This window comes from Conger conger, chromosome 3 (assembly GCF_963514075.1).
Source record: "Conger conger chromosome 3, fConCon1.1, whole genome shotgun sequence".
Taxonomy (NCBI): domain Eukaryota; kingdom Metazoa; phylum Chordata; class Actinopteri; order Anguilliformes; family Congridae; genus Conger; species Conger conger.
This window is the reverse complement of record NC_083762.1, coordinates 42,028,955-42,047,920: the sequence shown is the minus strand read 5'-3', so window position 1 is coordinate 42,047,920 and position 18,966 is coordinate 42,028,955. Positions and strand designations below refer to the sequence as shown.

The following is an 18,966-nucleotide window of genomic DNA, read 5'->3' as shown; positions in this document are numbered from 1 at the left end:
TTACTCCACAACCACATACACATCTTACTCCTTGAAAATTTTCTATTTTTTTGCGCAAAATGAATAATTCCCTCCTTTAATTAGCATAACAGATTGTTGCATTATTATATAGTTCATTTAACACATATAGTACGCTTGCCGGCAAACACAAGGATGTACTATTTTAAGGTTTTCATGCCAACCTAGTGTTTAGCTTGCCTTAGCGAGAGGCATGTTTTAACATAAAGAACGGTCATGGCCTACATAAGTTTTAGATTGTTCAGCGAGACGGTTCACATGTTAAATGCAGCCTCCTTGTGCAACCTGCTGGCTGTAGCATCTTTTTCATTTCGAAATCTGAAAGGTGATAGCTGTGTGATCTTGAACCCTGCAGCAATAAATGGAGCCTCTGAAGTCACGCTAAGCCACCTGCACGAGGATCACTGAAGCTGAATCTTAAGCACATCCCAGTGCACCTGTGAGCTATAAACTACCACACGTGCTACAGGCCTCACACTAATTCATGAGAACTAGCACATCTTTTCAGCCATTTCAGATCTTTTCCTGTGAAGATAAAATTGGGAGACACTGAGAAAATCCCCCAACCCACCCAAAAATAATGTTATCACACACTGCTGAACACACCCACAAACCACTACAAGACTGAACCAAAGTGGCATGCTTCAACAAGCTCTGCAACCTCCAGTCCCACACGTTCTTTATAAATGGAAAAAAAATTCTGTTAACAATGACATACGGTAAATTATACATTGTGTAATAGCAATCACTCAATAAACTGCCAGCAGAATGTACATTATATAAAATAAGTATGTTCTCTGGCAACCAATGTCAAAAAGTGACAGGTAGTAATGTGTGTGATGACAAAATTAGGTTCTGGTTTCCAACTTGTTTTCCCTGTCCTGCAGAACATACCAGGCAGTTTAGAAAGCCATTCTACTGATGATAGAAGCTGGAATTGCTAGTAGTGAGCAGGCATGTTGAGCCATGCTGGATGTGCAGTTTGCCTCGCATTTCCCTCACAAGAAGAAGCTTTCTATTTTGGTACTTGAGATAGTAGAACTCACCTCTCGACTTCCAGCATTATGAGAATATTTTGACACTGGCAAAAAGTAGGAAACACACAGTAAGAAAGTAAGAATTGCTTTCAGTATCTTTCGGAGTGGATTATTCATGAGGCTGCCTCTCTGTATCTTTTTGAGTGGATTATTCTTGGGCTTGGCAACCTCGAGCTGAAAACATACTGCTCAGTAAGATTTTTGCTCAGTGTAGTGTGAGGCTCCGTGCTAAGCATGAGTGTGACACAGCTTGGCTTTGCAGTTGCTCTCAGTGCTGACATCATATTAGCGCTACCATCTGTCACTGACACCAGCATGGAGTAACCCACATGGTGCCTAAGAAGAGCCTATAGAACCGCTGACTGTTTCCCCCATCGTTTAAATCCAGCGGTGCGTTGTCTCCTCCGCTTTAGCACCCGTTTATTGTCTGTTGTAATCCCAACTGTCACACGGAGATAGCCGAGACAGTTATTTTCCGTTATCTGCCATGGCATGGCTCTCTCTTATTCTCAGGTCAGGAGCTTTGCCCTCCCCACTTGCCAGATATGATGTTTGAATCTGGCAGTGACTACAGTAGCACGAGCAGGCCCTGGACTTATTCACACAGTCCAATGAGGCTGTTTCAAAGTGGACGCAAATAAACTGCTTTTGTCGGAATGCAAAGCTGAACATTAGTTTAAAACAAAGATTTATAGCTACATAATTAGAGTGGCCTATTTAAAATGAAGGGTACAGAAAAGTAAGGGGATTCCAGTCAATAAAGGATTCACATTCTTAAGTGATTGATTACAGTATGGTGTCACATTCAGAAATTGTAATATCTCTTCTCAGTTGTTCTATATTTAATCAATGTTTGGACAAGGGTGAATACTTTTGTAAGCCATCATACATAGTCAGGCATCATGTATTTCCATCTATCCATCCATTATCTGAACCCGCTTATCCTGATCAGGGTCGCAGGGGGGCCGGAGCCTATCCCAGCATACATTGGGCGAAAGGCAGGAATACACCCTGGACAGGTCGCCAGTCTATCGCAGGGCACACACACCATTCACTCACACACTCATACCTACGGGCAATTTAGACTCTCCAATCAGCCTAACGTGCATGTCTTTGGACTGTGGGAGGAAACCGGAGTACCCGGAGGAAACCCACGCAGACACGGGGAGAACATGCAAACTCCGCACAGAGAGGCCCCGGCCGACGGGGATTCGAACCCAGGACCTCCTTGCTGTGCGGCGGCAGTGCTACCCACTGCACCATCCGTGCCGCCTGCATCATGTATTTATTAGAATAAAAATCAATATGATAATCAGCATTTCCATGTGCTTCTTTATGGCAGGTAGATGGTTAGCACTGAAACATGATCTGTTTAAACTTTTTTTAATAAAATACTTCAGCATTAAACATTTTTTAGTGCAATCCACCAACTGGCCACTTACACGATCGACTTACTGCAGCATTTAAGAAATCTATCATCCCAAAAGCGGGGTGAGATGAAAAGCTTCGCGTTTTAACCTGTGCTCGTTATTGCGTGGGCCAGCTGAGTGGTCTGTCTATATGAAGCCAGCATTCTCATCCTGCAGAGTAGCCAAGGCCAGTGGGACTGCCCATTACCTTACATTACATTTCAGTCATTGCACAGAGGCTCTTATCCAGAGCAACATACAATAATGCCCATTTAATTAAACTCATTAATAAATGGACTAATCTAACACCAGCTGGACTATATAATTTACCAACCTCTGAATAGTAGTAACCCCCATCAGAGCTAATCAGCTAGTCAGCGTGTCAGCATTTCACTCTGAAAAGTTGCAGATCCCTGCTGAATAAAACAGCTCAAGCTAGGTCTGGAAACAGCTGGAAGCTGGTTGACCAGCTCAGACCAGCTCCATATTCAACACGGTTTGACCTAAAGCTATGTTTTTAACAGCTGGCATTTCAAACTGCTCATAGCTGGATTTTACAGCAGGGAAGCAGGGAAACATATCTAGTTCGCACAGGGTAGAATGTTCAGCAATGAATCAACTCTTATCGAGTACATATGGTTCCAGTTGCCCTTGTGTGTACTGTTAGTGTGGAATTAACACTGGACATTATTCTGTGCAAACTCACTAGCCGTTTCCAAAAAATGGCTGCGTCTTTGGTCGGCGGGAGTTCGCGTGGCGATCTGACGGCCCTGGGGTCAGCTCAGGTGCTTCTCCCCGGACCCGGTCCTGCCGGGATTATCTGGTATTGTATTACAGGACGGCCTCTAGCTGAGGGAGAGCATGAGCATTTTGATTAAGCAGTCACGCTACACCTGACACGGCTGATCATTCCACTCAGCATTCCGCTGCAGTTTAACCGGCAATGACAGAATGCCACGGCCCAGCTAGTAATCTGACCAGCATCGCTCCACTGTGTAAAAGGGTGCATCCACTCTATTTGAGAGGCGGCGAAGAGCTGATATAGCCTGGTGTTCGTAGTATGTGCTCTGAATTCTCACAACAGAGCGAGTGAGTGAGAGTGGGGGGTAGAGAGAGGGAGAGAAATACATCCATGCTTTGGCGAAATCAACTCGATTGTATTTCATGCCACTGAAGTGTTTTAACTGACTGAGTGCTAGAGAGAGAGAGCGAGTGAGTGAGAGAGCCTGCGGGGGGGAAAGAGAGAGAGCGCGAACAAGCAAGTGAACAGGAGAGGACAGGAGTGAATGTGTGAGAGAGAACTCTGGAGGGAAAGAGAGAGGAGAATTTCAGTCGAGGGCAACTTGAGACCGGACAAGCTGCCCCCGCTGTACGGCGTTTTTTTGATCTCTAATGTGTGAAGGAACCTGTCAAGACCAACGCTGAGAGATTCCTGAGGTTTTAACCACCCCCCCTGAGGTACGGAGATTACACGCTGGTGTTCATTAGCGATTTTAGAGCTGCATAACGCCCTGTACTAGGATCCGTTTAGTGAAGGTGATGGATTTATTATGCTCGGCTTGGCACAGGATGCACTTTCTCAGTAAACATAAAAGGCTTTGATTTAGTGCTGTGTAATTTATGAGATTCAAGTGCTGGTGGTGAAATTGCTTTTATGATTAGAGGTTCAGACATCTATTCTCATGCGTTTCTTTCAACAAAAAAAGAGCAACAGCAAGCCCTCTTACTCTGCAGGTCTTTGAAGCAGTTAAGATTGTCAGCGGTATGATCTTTTAAAGTTAACACTGCTGTAAAAAGAACTGTGCTTTAATCCAGTTAAAAATTTTGTAGGATCTATAATGGTTTTATATACGCCTTATTTGTCACCATCGACTATATGAGCCGGACTCTGTGAACTGTTTGCCTCTATAGGGGTGTGCACTGTTCGATATTGAGGCTGAATGCTGTCATATACTGCTTGTGCTTTTTTGTTTTTCTCCTCTACCATGCGCAGCTACCTCCCCTGCAGAAAAAATATATAAATAAAATATATTTCATTTTTTAACGTGGGTCAGGAAAGCAATGTGCTTTCAAGATTTTCATTTGCTATGAAACTAGTGCAGTGAAAAAGAGCAGGTTTTGGTCTTTTAGCATACGGTTGCTCAGAAGTGAACCTTAAAAAGTATCCGTTTCTCTTGAAATAGCTTATTAACCAAAATAAGAGTGCAGTGTTGTGCCACACTCTTGTCCTGACACCTCCCACACTGTCAAGCTCAAACCTGTTCAGTGCCTTAAAGACAAGCTGAAACAGAAGTTAGAGCAACACTAGCTTCTGCGATATGACGTATACACGAGTGGGCGGTGAGTTAATTTGACTGATGTGAAATTAGGAGCGGGCCATCAAATGAGGATGTGTGCCACTGTGTGGAACATTTGAAATTGAGGACAACGGGAATTTCGATTTCAGCTTGTCTTTAATGCTGACAAGTGTCTAGCATGCATGTCTGCAATTGTCAGGAAGGTTCTTAACTAACTGTTCCTGCCCTGGACTTTTGTTAGCGTAGCCCATCATAAACTCAATGCTACAATGAAACAAAGTCTGTTGTTCGATTTTAAGGTTTTGTTTTTCATACATACATACAGACATACACTCAGAAACCACTTTAGTAGGTATTTATTACTTGTTTTTTTATTGGTCTTCTGCTGCTGTAGCCCAACTGCTACTAAGGTTTCACGTGTTGTGTGTTTAGAGATGCTCTTATGCTTACCACTGTTGCAATGCATGGTTATTTCAGTTAAAGGTGCCTTCCTTTCAGTTTGAACCAGCCTGGCCATTCTTCTTAGACCTCTCCTATTAACAAAGTATTTTCGCCCATAGAACTGCCCGTCACTTGATGTTTTTAGGTTTTCACACCATTTTCTACACACTCTACTGCTAGTGAAACTGGTGTGTGAAAATCCCTACAGATCACCAGTTTCTGAGATACTCCAACCTCCCCGTCTGGCACCAACAATCCTTCCACAGTCAAAGTCACATTTATGCTGACATTTGGTCTGAATAACAACTTAACATCTTGAGCATGCCTGCATGCTTTTGTGCATTAACCTGCTGCCACGTGATTGACTGGTTAGATATTTGCATTAACAAGCTGGTTTACAGGTCTACCTAGTTGTGGTCACTAAGTGTACTTTTCAAACACAGCTAATTCAGTGGCAACAAGACTACTACACCTGAAATATGAAGTGGGCTTGACCTTTCACATCTGTTTTATCTTAACTGTGTCTGTCCGTCTCACACAACACGTTTAACTGAGTCCTGGGTACAATTCTTTGAAAAGTGTCTGAAGTCTGCCCTTTGGTGCCGATTACCGTGGCCTCTTTCCAAAGAATAGAACCAAGGAAGTTATTTATGACTCCACTCATGAGCATGGGAGCTGCCCATACTTTTAGCAGTTAATTATGATTCTTTAGTGTTCACACATAGTAGATTAGCTGTCCGCATCTGGCTAATTAAGTACCTTGAGGCAAACTAAATTCACGCAACCAGTTCTACTGAGCAGCAGAAATGGGAAGAGATGACTTGAGTGTTGTGTGGACACTTCACCTGCTTAACACCCAGCTGATCTCCCTCATCAAAAACTTAAGTGAAAATGTGTTGCATAGGGTAAGAATGCTGGGAACATCTGTGCTGTTTATTGTCAATGGAAAGAATTCTTGATATGTACAGAGTATTTTTAGTTATTCCTTAGTTTGCGCCTTGTTGTAAGCAGAGAAAGGTTGGAGTGTTATTACATTGGTAACGCGTGAATATGCTCGGAAGGGCCGAGTCGGACGATCGTGTTCGGCAGATCTGTAACCGGAGAGGGGACGGGCCGCAGTCGCTGATACGACGCCTAACGACGTCGGCGTTCCTGCGATATAAATCACATCAGCGGCTCAGGGGCGGGGAGAGGGAAAACCAAGCCGATCTCCTCAATTACACACACGCCGACTGACAGCCATTCTATTTGGAGAGAGAACAGAGCTGTGTACTGTGAATTGGGTTTCCATGAACGTCCTATTCACGGGACGGCGGCGCAACAAGTTGCTCATGTTGACAGAAGCTTGTCTTCTGTTCTTGTTCTGCCAAAATATGGCATAACCCGATACTCATCTCTCCTACCGCCATGTAACAACTGCTACTAATCCCTCTAAGCAGTGCATAATAACTGACGGTATCCCTCTGTGAATAACTGGGGTCAAGCCAGGACTTTGACTTCATGTGAAGAAAATTAGACTGTAAGGCTTGCTATAGCATGACATATTCTAATGGTAGAGAGTTCCCACAAGAATGAATTTCTGTGCAGGTGTCTTTTATCTGGCAGAATAATGAACATAGCTTGAACTGTAAATTACCCCGTTTCCCGTTAACCGAGTTTGAACTTTAATTACCTCACAGTTTGAACATGTTTTAAATGTTATGTGCCAAGCCCTAATGAGCACAATGTAAACATTTTAAACACTTGACTGGTGAGACATGGTCCATAGGGAAGCTGACTCAAACTGAATTTCCCCCATGCAGCACCCATCTCTAACTGAAACCCTCTCAGCTTTCCCTTGTCTGAACAAAGCAAAGAAAATACTGTCCACTCTCCTTAAAAATAACTCCTGAAGAGTCTGTAGGAGTCTGTAGGAGTCTGTTACCAGCACTTGCCGTCCATGTGCAGTTGTTTGTGATATGTGATCTGTTTAAAATGCAGTGTTCTGCCCTTATGGGAATGGTAGTTACAGGCCAGGAGTGTTTCATGAAGTAAGGCAACTCGAGTAAGTGCAGTTTCATATCTGTCCTACACAGTGTAGGAAATGGAGAGCCATAGCCGGGGCTGTGAGAAACCAGAGCAGGCGGCATGGGAATCAAGTTCCTCCCCCCACTCTGTGAGCACGTGCAGAGCCACTCGCTGTGTGTTTACGCCCAGCGTCCCCGCAAACCACGCTGCAATGAAGCCCCAGCCGATCAACTGCGTCTCCCCCGAGACCTGCCCGTGTGCTCAAGCCCAGCCTGCTGAAAAAACTGCTCAAGCTATGCTTTGAAACAGACAAGCTACCAGCACTAGCTGGTTGACCAGCTCATGCCCAGCTAGACCAGCTTATGGTGAGCTTGACCAGTTCCATTTTCAAGCTGGTCTAGCTGGTATAGCTGTATTTTACAGCAGGGTTTGGAAATGGAAGCAAACAGCTCGATGAGCAACGTGGTCGAGCTGCGAGGTCAGCTGCCTCCGGGGGTCTGGCGACGAACCTTTGAAAATGGGCAGCGACCCAAGGCTGCATTACACAGCAGACTTAATGCTCGCGTGTCTGCTTTGACGCTGTCTCCAGAGCTGCTCTGACCATCTCTCCATCACTCTGCATTTTCCCCGAACGGGGATGTCTGCACTGTTTTTCTCATTAATATTTTTACATGTTAAAGGAGTAATTTAGGGTGCTTCACCTGATACTACCAGGTAGGGCATCAACAGCAACATCAGACACTTAATCATTTGGAAAGTCATTTTTAAGATCACGGACTGTTCAGTCCCGCGGAGTCGTTCACCCCAAAACAGGACTTGGCTCAGGCAATAGCACTCCAGTGACACTCCAGCAACAGCCAGGCCTGGGAAAGCAAACAGATTTCAGCTCGATTCAGACGCCATCACTTTGATTCACACTCCAGCATCCCCCCCCCTCCCCCCATCAGAAGCAATGACCCAGTTAGCACAGCAGGCGGGCGCACCAGCCCTTGCGTTATTTCAGGGAGTATCTCCTTTAAGCGTGCGAGTACCCTCTCGGGCGCCGTACTCATCAAAATGCCTTCTCAAGTCTGCCAGCACTCTCGGCAGCGAGAGGAGAAAACAGATGCTCGGGTCTGCAGAGGTTTGTCTGGGACTCTGATGTCTGTGGCCCGCCTGAGTCCTCCCCGCTCCCGTCTGCCTTTAGGCGAGCGCCGCCAAAAGCGCCGAAATAAGAAAATGTGAAGAAAACAAATTTAATTACACCTCACGCTACGCCTCCCAACAACGTGTTGCTTCCGTGCTTGTGGGTAAACGCGTCTTCATTCACTGTTCTGCGGTTAAAAAAGTGAAGCGGATTAAGTCTAAGAACATCTTGAGCCCGTAGGCGCAAGGGTTGAGTTTTTTTTTTGTTGTTATTTATGAAACTTTGATTGCTATGGAAGTACTGAGCGGCAGTGAGTCTGAAATATGGCGCTGTCTCCTGGATCTGCTGTATCTGGCTGTATATCAGCTGTACATTATTTATTGCGGATACTTCATGCAATTAGTGAAGCACTGATTTCTAAAACGGACAGTAGCAGAAAGTTTGACCTTACCATGCAGTTGGGCAGACAGCTGCATTGGACACACAACAACCTAATATGGAGTAATGGCATGAATACTGAATGACTTGAGACCTTGTAAAACAAGATGTCGGGTTTTCATTTCAAGCGCAATGGAAGCATACAGTGTTTTGAAGAAAGTGAAAGCCTGCCATTAGGTTCCTGTTTCACAGCTGAAAAATGTTAGAATCCGATTTTCATTTTGAAGGGAGGAACAAGCATTCAAGGTGACTTTGACTGCACAACAAAAGTGTTTTTATCTAACAACGAATAACTTATGTGACAGATCTCCAAGTCCTATTTGAAAGGCGTTGTGAAAACACTGCAGCCAGGTACCGGGGGTATGATGGAAAAACACCTTCTGTAAGTCTCATAGTGAAATGAGCACGTTAGCCCTGCTACCTGTGGAGAAACGTCTTACTTTCTCATAAATGTGGCGCTTTGAAAAAAGTAGCTGGACCTGAAAGACCGCGTTCCCAGAGTGTATGGAAAGGTATCCTTGCCCTGCTCTGGCCTGTTTGGATGGGAAAGGACTGAACTATGTCTGTCAGTATACCAAACTGGTCTGAGAAGAACACCCAGGCAGTCTTTCCCGCTAACACTGAGACCTGCATTCATACCACGCTGGCTCGCTGGTCAAATGTAATTTTGGGTTGAACCCAATTGGCATAGTCGGTGCAGTGTAGCTCTGGCTTTTTGTGTTAGGTCTATCTCGGTACAGTTATTACTTTCTTTAGCAGAGGGTCCATGTGCATCTCAAAATGTGCTCGGATGAAAGAAATGAAAGGGAAGAAATTATGGGTTCAACGAGTTCAGGAAAACGCGTGGGTGTCGAGAGCATCAGCGTGCTAAATTTAAATGTGAATCTCATACCTCGACTTCACACGCTCGCATATTTAAAGTTTAATGGGAGATTCTTTGTCTTGTTATTTGAGTGGCTAATGGGTTTTTTTCAGGGACCATTTACATAATGACGTTTCATAATTTCAGTGTATACCGTATCAAATATTAAAACACAGCTTGAACATATTTTATTATACAGAGAGAAGAAGCGATGCATTATTGATAAAGGAGAAGAACGCAAAGCTGTTGCTTGCTTTAACACTCTCCTGGGACCTGCTTCATCTAGATGTTGGTCCAACACTGGAGTTTGGCTGCATCATGAATGTAGTGTAGTTCTACTGTTTTTACTTGCATTATAACGCTATTTTTTGCTAGTTTTCTTTGGCTAGATAAGCTGTTTATTGTTCATATATTTGCGTTGTGCAGCATAAAAACAGTTTTTAGATATAAATATAATCCATTAATCAGATTAATCAAATAGACCCTATTTTTTAATCTTTGTTGTACTATTAGCACTTAAAATTGTACTTCCCTCTAGGGTCTTTCATCGCGCCTGTCCCTGGTTATGAGTATGTACTTTCACTTTGTTGTACGTCGATCTGGGTAAAAGCGTCTGCCAAATGCCAATAATGCAATGTAATGTAAAGTGTGCTTCTACAGTGTAGCTGGGTCTGTTTTTCATTTATTATTGGATGTTATCAGGACATTTGTCAGAATATGACCTAATCTGGAGTAAAATCCAACCGATGGTAATCATTACTCCAGCGATATGCATGATTCTTTGCCCAAAACATTTAATGTGCTGTTGCGCTGACTGTAACTGTAGCCAAGCTCATTCAACAGTGGCTCCAAGTTGAATAAATGGGGGAAAGCACATCTGTTAATCTGGCAACGTATTGTCGTGTTATCCTCGTGAAAAATATGCCTTTGTCCTGGTGACTTATGTTATGTCTTTTAATATATGCTGAGTTCGTAGCATAGCAACAACCCAGGCGCTATCACACAAGGTGTTTATTTAAAGGAAAATGTAAAGGAATTTCAGACTACGCTGAAAGCCATTTAAGTCCTCGGGCCGTACATATGTTGTTCATATGCGGTCTGCCGCACTGCTTCTTCGGTCCTATTACTTCGATGAAGTAATAGTAGTAAGTATATCTGGGTGTGAAGCCAGTCACTTAACTCACAAACCCACACACACAGAGGCTGTAATGCTTCCAGTAATTCTGAATTCTGTCTTGTAAAACCTTCAGCTGAAGTAATTTTATACCATGTTAGAAGGGGCCCTGGGGTTTTAAAATCAAACAGAGGGAAGCTAAGGGCGCTGTTTGAGCAAACATTTGTTTTTCTTAGACAAACCAGTGCAGAGCTTTAAACCGAAGGGGGGAGAGGGCTACACACTGTACTGGGGCTTATTGGTCAGCATTCCAATTCATTTATAGCAGAAAACAAACACTAAAGGCTCTCTGAGACCATCTGTAGGGTGTGGAGGCTCTGCGCCGAGAGGGGATCTTGTCACGGTTTTCCTTTGTCTCCATGGAAACTATAAATCTAGAACAACTGAAGACCAGCTCCTGGCAAAAAAAAAAAATCAGTTTACAAAAGCATAGTCCTTTCCACTGTGAGAACGACGCTTTCAGACACAAATACACTGAGGGGGGCCAATAAGGACTGTGCATAAAAAGAGTTTTGGTGCATGACTGCAGTGTAAGCCTGCCTTTTTAAAACACTGTTCTGGTTCACACACTGCAGTCCGTCATCTCCAATACGATGGAAATGTACTGGGGGCAAAATCTTTGAGGTCTTCATAGCAATTCTGCTGTGCTTAAGTAAGAGAAACATGTAGATGTCTGTTTTTTTTAGCCATGCCCCATTTAGGCTATTTATATCTAAAAAGGCCATGTCTCATTCAGTATTTAATCTATTTACACAAACTCTGTTGCTGCGCTCCATGTCAGGTAGGATTTAAATAAAGAACAATGCTTCTTTAATAAATTTGACAAATTGCAGCTTTTCTTCAGTAAATACTTTTTTCTCACTGCAGCTATAATGGCTTTGCAGCTTTGAGATTCTGTTTATGTATTGGGGGGCGGGGGGGGTGGATTACTTCATCACTTTTTAACAGATTTCTATTTTTCCACCATAGCAATTTCTGGAAACAAGCTTGTAGCAAGCACGTGATCTGATGGGGACAAAGCTGGAAGTGGAACATCCCTTAAGAACGCCCAACCAAACGTCTGCGGTCCGAGGCAGCCCTTTGGTCGCGGTGACCCTTGAGCATTTTTTATCTGCTTGTCCTTGTGAGGGAACTTGAACATGAAAGCTCAGTCATCATTCCTTTCTTCTTCCCACGCGTTCACACCTGCAGAACTTTCAAGGTTGTTGTACTTCAATTGCACCGGCCTGCATGGAGGCTCACGTTTCCCCGGGAATTCTGTGAGGAGGGCCTCAAGCCCTGGAGAACTCTGATGTAAGTGTAAAATGTGAGCGTGAAGATGGAGATTAGATCGATTTTTTTCCTCCACGCTGCATTTAACACATACGACTGCCGTTCTATTGTCTTTGTTTTAAAATCTTTGTGGATGTCCTTGGCTCCTCTGTCACTCCACCCTTCCCCAGACTTATGACATCTCTCTATTGCAGTAAGTCTCCCAAGTGTTTTGGAGGCCTACAGTTATTTCCGAAAATATTTTAACTCAGTCGTCTAATTTTAAGACCGCATACTTTCGGCAAACGTTGCAGTCTCAGCTAATAGGCTATCCAGACACGAGCAGGGAACACAATGTCTTTGAGCTGCATCACGGTGTGCAAAACAGTCTTCTGATTACTTCCAATGTTTCAGAAATGAATGCGGCTTTGGGATCTCTGCAGATGTGTCGAACGTGGGCATCTCCACACACCCCCGAGCTCTGCTGCGTGTTCTCAGATCTCTTCCCACTGCCTCCTCCACAGCTTGCGCAGGTGGACTGAGTCACGGAGGAGGTCAGAAAGTAACACAGCCTCCCCTCATACTCCTACTGCTCGGTAGAGAGAGCAAGAGGGAGGTGGCAAAGATGATGCTGGTTTTCTGAGCGCCCACTCCTACTCTGGAGCAGCTGTGTATATGTGTGTGTGCCCCTCTATTTTTCAATGCCCCCTCACTGCCGCCCACTCCCACTGAAACACCAACACAGGAGGGCCGCCTACACCCAGACTCTCACAGACCTCCAAGTGGCTCTGTCTGTAAAGCAGTTCACCACCCTGCTGAATAAAACAGCTCAAGCTATGTTTTGAAACAGCTGATAACTGGTCAACGAGCTACCAGCTCAGACAGGCTAACAATACTAGCTGGTTAACCAGCTCATACCCAGCTAGACCAGCTTCATGACCAGTTCAATATTCGAGCTGGTCAAGCTGGCATAGCTGAATTTTACACCAGGGCATAAACACATTCAGAGGATTGAGGCAAGTTCGTTTCATCAAGCTGCCATCGCTGGGGGTTCACAGAGGTGGCATGCAATTGGCCACAGCCACCTCCAGTAAGGTGGGCTTAGTCAGCTAGGGTCCCTCAGGCTATTGCTGGATTCCTTGCTCCCAGCATCCGTTCTCCCTGCAAGAATCACCTTCACCTTCTCCATCGATTGCTGTTCACTCTCTCCTGTAATACTGTGCTGTCTGTGGACTGGAAAATAGTTGCAAACTTGCAATACGGTCTCGTGGGAATTATGTGCCACTTCACATCGCATAATTTGCACAGTATTAATTTTCCCAGCAGGATGTCACTTCTCCTTGCTGAATGTGTAATTAGTGCTGTCATACTTCATCTATCTACTCGAAATAGATGAAAATGCATGACTGCAGCACTCCGCTGTCAACGAGTTCACTAAATATCAAGGTACACCTTGAGAATGTAAATCGATTGTATGGCATTCGGTACAGATTTGCCTGGCCCTGTCTCATTATAACAATGTGTTAGGTGAAATGTTTGCTTCCAGAAAGTTGCTACCAGTTTAAATATGATGGAGGAGCCATGTAGCACTCTGCTGAGAAGAAACAGCTCAAGCTAGGTTTTGAAACAGCCGGTAGCTGGTTAACCAGCTACTAGCTCAGACAAGCTACTAGCACTAGCTGGTCCGACCAGCTCATATACAGCTAGACCAGCTTTAGTACCAGCTTGGCTATGCAGGTTGACCTACTCATACCCAGCTAGACCACTTTATGACCAGCTTGGCTATGCAGGTTGACCTACTCATACCCAGCTAGACCACTTTATGACCAGCTTGGCTATGCAGGTTGACCTACTCATACCCAGCTAGACCAGTTTATGACCAGCTTGGCTATGCAGGTTGACCTACTCATACCCAGCTAGACCAGTTTATGACCAGCTTGACCAGTTCAGTCTTCAAGCTGGTCAAGTGGATTTTACAGCAGTGTAGATAACCAGCTACTAGCTCAGACAAGCTACTAGCACTAGCTGGTCCGACCAGCTCATATACAGCTAGACCAGCTTTAGTACCAGCTTGGCTATGCAGGTTGACCTACTCATACCCAGCTAGACCACTTTATGACCTGCTTGGCTATGCAGGTTGACCTACTCATACCCAGCTAGACCAGTTTATGACCAGCTTGACCAGCTCAGTCTTCAAGCTGGTCAAGTGGATTTTACAGCAGTGTAGATAAAAGCAATGAGAACACACAAGTATGTGCGAATAAAATTATACTAAAATGTCCATGGTGTTCTATGTAATCTTCAATATGGTATCTTTAAGTGTTCAGAATTTTGCAGTATTTAATTCTATGCAGTCTTTTTTCCTCATAAACTTGGCAGCCAGTGTGGGGTTGAACATGTCCAATTCCCATCCAATTTTGAATGTTCAATTATCTGCAACTGCAAATACATGGGCTGTGTTTGAAACTACAAGCATATTACTCATACTAAATTTCAGGCAGATCTTCATCTCAATGTAGTACAAGAGGTATGTTAAGTATACAGTTTAGAACACAGGCAGGGTGTCACAAGCCTGCTTCTTTTCACACTAGTGTGGCTAAACTCACATAGAGTGGAGTCGTACCCTTTCATACGTGACTTTGACATGTAGTCTTCGGGCACTTGATTGATCAGCGGGGGTCCCCAAACCAACCAAACTCACCCATACCCTGGGTAACACAATGGCTAATTCCGCATCGCTACCGACCACAGTCCACAGTGACACAGACAGGATTCTATCCAAGCCTGTGGGACCAGATTCCTTGAGCTGCCACAGCATGGTGCTTTATTCAAAGCCATCCACCAGCCATGGAGTTGTTTTTTTTCTGCACACAATTTTGGGAAAGTATCTGTAAATAATGGATACTTTGAGAATAAAACAACACCATCAGTCTAATAAAAACGTGCATTATTGCTGAGGCAGTCAATCAGTGTTCCTGTACATTTTTGAGATGGAGGCTGAATGGTAGCTGGGCTATCATGGAAACCTTAACAGACAAATTATGCATTTGAAAGTAGATTAAATAAGCTCTCACTCAAGTTAACCAATCTGAACACTGATACAAAACAGGAGGTTCCTATGGTCCAAGTCTCGTATGTCTGACGTTTCTGACCTCACCAATCATGATTAGACAGTTGGATTCCCTGCATTTCATTCTTTTAAAGTGCCAGATTCCTGTTGCCAAGTGTTGAAAGCTTCAAAGTTTAAGTCAAAGCAAAATCGCTGACCGTTTAATATAAGCAATGATTACAGATGAAATGCTAATGTCTTCTGGACAGATGCTCCCTGGTTAGGCTCAATGATGTGGCCTGGCTGGATTGTCCTCCTCTCACCCAGCTCTCAGTATGGGGGCCTCAGCAACTGGGACACACTGTGGAGCCCAAATGGAGAGAGTGCTGCATCCCACTCAGAATGCGTCATGTTTTTCATGCATATTAATAGCAGTAGTAATGTTTTATGCAGTTATTTAGTACTTTCCCACTGCTCAACTGTACAGTACAAGGTAAAATATGCAATAAAATGACATGACTCCAATGTAGTCAATGCATAATAAGTAGTAAAACAAAGACCATGAAAGTATACAAAACACTCCAAGGTTCAAGAACTTTGCAATACCATTTTTTCGGTAACATAAAGCTACATTCCACTGAATGGAACCAGTGAAACCCTGTTGTATATGTTCAATAATTTGTTCAAATAATCAGGAATTCACCAAAGTAATAATGAGCAAATGGAGTTTCACATAGTAATATAGCTTACTGAAGTATGAAGTATGTCACCTGCAGCTACAGTATAAATATCTAATGAAGGGATAGTGTAGAATTTTTCAGTGCTTCCTCAATTTTCAGTACAAAATTGTGACTGCTCCTGTCCCGCTGCTGCAGTGCACATTTTTTGCAACACTCCTCTAGCTAAAATCTACGGATACTGACCCGGAGGTCTACACATCTGCAGCAGCTATTATTTGTACAGGTCCAGCTTCAGATCCCGACTGGACAATATAAATGTCTGTTTCAAATTTGACCACTGGTTTGGAATGAATACCATCTTCTGTTTGTGGGGTGGGATAAGTTGTGAATCTGACACCCCTAGTGGCAGCAGGAGCAGGTAGACCACAGTTATCCTGATCAACCAGAGGAGTCACAGTTCAGGAAACATCCTGCTGACTAAAACCCTGTTATGGATGGCACAATGCCCAGCTATGCTTTTTCACCCCACCCTGAGGACTAAAACCCTCCTGCTATGCATCGTCACCTCACCCTGCGGACTAAAACCCTCCTGTTCGAGACAATTCCGTACCCAGCTATGCATCATCACCTCACCCTGCAGACTAAAACCCTCCTGCTCTAGACAACTCCATACCCAGCTATGCATCATCACCTCACCCTGCAGACTAAAACCCTCCTGTTCTAGACAACTCCATACCCAGCTATGCATCATCACCTCACCCTGCAGACTAAAACCCTCCTGCTCTAGACAACTCCATACCCAGCTATGCATCATCACCTCACCCTGCAGACTAAAACCCTCCTGTTCTAGACAACTCCATACCCAGCTATGCATCATCACCTCACATGACTCCCAGCCTCAGTGAATCCGAGCAACCAGAGCTCCATCTAAACCACGTGACCCTGCAGGAGGGTCAGATGCATCTCACAAGACCTATGTCTAACAACAGGGGGAAACAATCAAAACAATAATATGAAACTGACCTTAAGTGTAATATATAATCCTAAGAATAACATCGGGACTGAGCACAGCACTTCCACAAGACTGTGGCGTGGGTGAGTCCAGTTAATTCCAAAGGCTGTATGACAAATGGGACAAAAAGAAAGTACAGGCACATCCAAATAAATATTTGTGTTATATTTATGATACCTTTTCTCATTTCAGTTCGGGCGAATACCCAGGGCGAGCAGAAACATTTTCATTTTCTTGTGGTGAATAAAATTTTTCTTAGAGCAGCAATCGCAGTGTGCACTTCATCCTCATTTTTCATGTGTGACAAATGGGAACATTGTGATGGATATTGTAGGTCCAACAAAACATGCCATAGCTCTAGCTTTGGGCCTATCAGATTTTGTGTGCCTGAGGCGAATCCGTTTTGATGGCATGAGAGCAAGAACATAGGAAAAGCAAGCTGTAACATCTGCGGTTTTAGTTTCCGTATCGTCAATTAAAATCATTAAAATCAATTAATCATTTTAATTGAAGGACAAATTCATGTTCTTTTGAAAGCCGAAATATAACCCTCTTCTCTTTCAATCCCAGCCAAGCACCGGGAGAACATGAATTTAAATGTAATTTTGCACTTTATTGGATGTTGCTACAGTCGTGGTTTATGGGTGTAAGTATATTGTGTGGGCGTCACAGTGACTGCCCTGAGTACGGCTTTGTCAGGGTAGACAGCCGAAGCGCTTCATACTGCTAAAATAACCCGCAAGCTTAAGGAAGGGGACTCCTCATTAGGACAGGCATGGGTGAACAGCTGAAGTCTTTTGTTGTGATATCATGGGAATGGCTGCATTAGGATTACTATTTGTGAGGATCAAAATATTTTTTTATAAATACCATGAGTTAATCGTCCTTTGATTATTGTCCAAGTTGTGTTTCTGAAGGCCATTTTGTGGAGACTGGGAATATGCCAGCTGCTATCCTATTGTGCTCTTTTCCCCTATTAGTCATACAGTAAGTTCTTATTTTCATATTCAAAATTATACAGATATACTGCAGGAGGCACATATTTTAGCACTTTATTTTTTGAGAAGTGAAATTGATTATATCCTGGTGGCTTTATCTGGCTATAAATTGCATTAAATACAGTCCATTATGAGCATTTTGGAGTCATTCTCATTTTAAAATTGCTAATAGAGCTAAGCCCCTTGATAGAATAATCAAATATTGATTGGGAAATATTGATCGGCTTTTGTAATGTAAGTAATTGGCTCGTTTCACATGTATTAACCTTTGGAGACAATTTAATTACACTTGGTAAACCAGAGCACATTGTTTCTGTATAGTTTATTCTGACAAGTTTTGGCCCATTCACTTTATTTACACAAATGCCCACCATTCAGGAAAGGACTTGTGTAAGAGATGCAATTTTTCTAAGACACCTTGCGCTTAAAATAGCTCCCGTGTGGGCAAATGTCCCCATGTAGGCAGAGTGAGTCACCTTTTTCAATAAGTTTCCCTTTGGGGCGACCTTATGCTTCCGTCGCTGCAGTTTCAAGCGTGCCACATGTTAGCATCTGTGGAAATAGCAGTGTTTAACCGGGCTTTATCTGGGAGCCCAGATCTGATTACAGCAGAGATAAGGTGCCCGGATGAGAAGCCAGCGCAGTGCGATCGAGGGGAAAGGTTTCGGAGATACAGGGACACGTGGGGAGGAGGAGGAGGAGGAGGTCTCCTCTGCAGAAGGGATGTAATCCGCTGTCCCTTGGGGGGATACTGCATGCTCCATTTAATCCAACACATCTGAGGCTTCTTCCCGCAGGAAGTAGTCAGATCTGACATCAGCGCCAGCGATTTCGCTGAATGAAATGTGTTCTAACGTGGTTTAGATTGACATGCAGCATTTAAGGAAAGGTTTTGTGTGTGCTTATTGCGTTAAATTCAGTCAGCTTGAAGTTAGCTTGTAAATAAACTATTATAATAAAAATAATACTAATAACAATACTGATAATAAAGGTTAATTGAAAACAACATCTATGTTCTGCAATGGCCATCTCAGTCTCCAGACTTGAATCCCATTAAAAACATGTGGTCTGAACTGGACAGAGGGGATCCATAAGTGCAAACCCAAGGATATCCATGATTCTAAGAAGTGAACAAATGATAGGAAAAGACCCACAGCTGTCATTTTT

General features: G+C 43.7%; 1 protein-coding gene across 3 annotated transcripts in view; it reads left to right on the top strand.

Moving 5' to 3' along the window:
• The window catches only part of znf385b (zinc finger protein 385B), a 115,093-nt gene that overhangs the window by 54,744 nt on the left and 41,383 nt on the right, over nucleotides 1–18,966 (top strand). Inside the window, exon 1 of one of the 3 annotated variants that reach the window (XM_061235690.1) lies at nucleotides 3,803–3,922. The exons of the other annotated variants lie outside the window; for them this stretch is intronic. The gene's annotated coding sequence lies outside the window, so the exon portion shown is untranslated. Of the gene's footprint in view, nucleotides 1–3,802; nucleotides 3,923–18,966 lie in introns of those variants that run through there. 3 annotated transcript variants of the gene reach the window in all.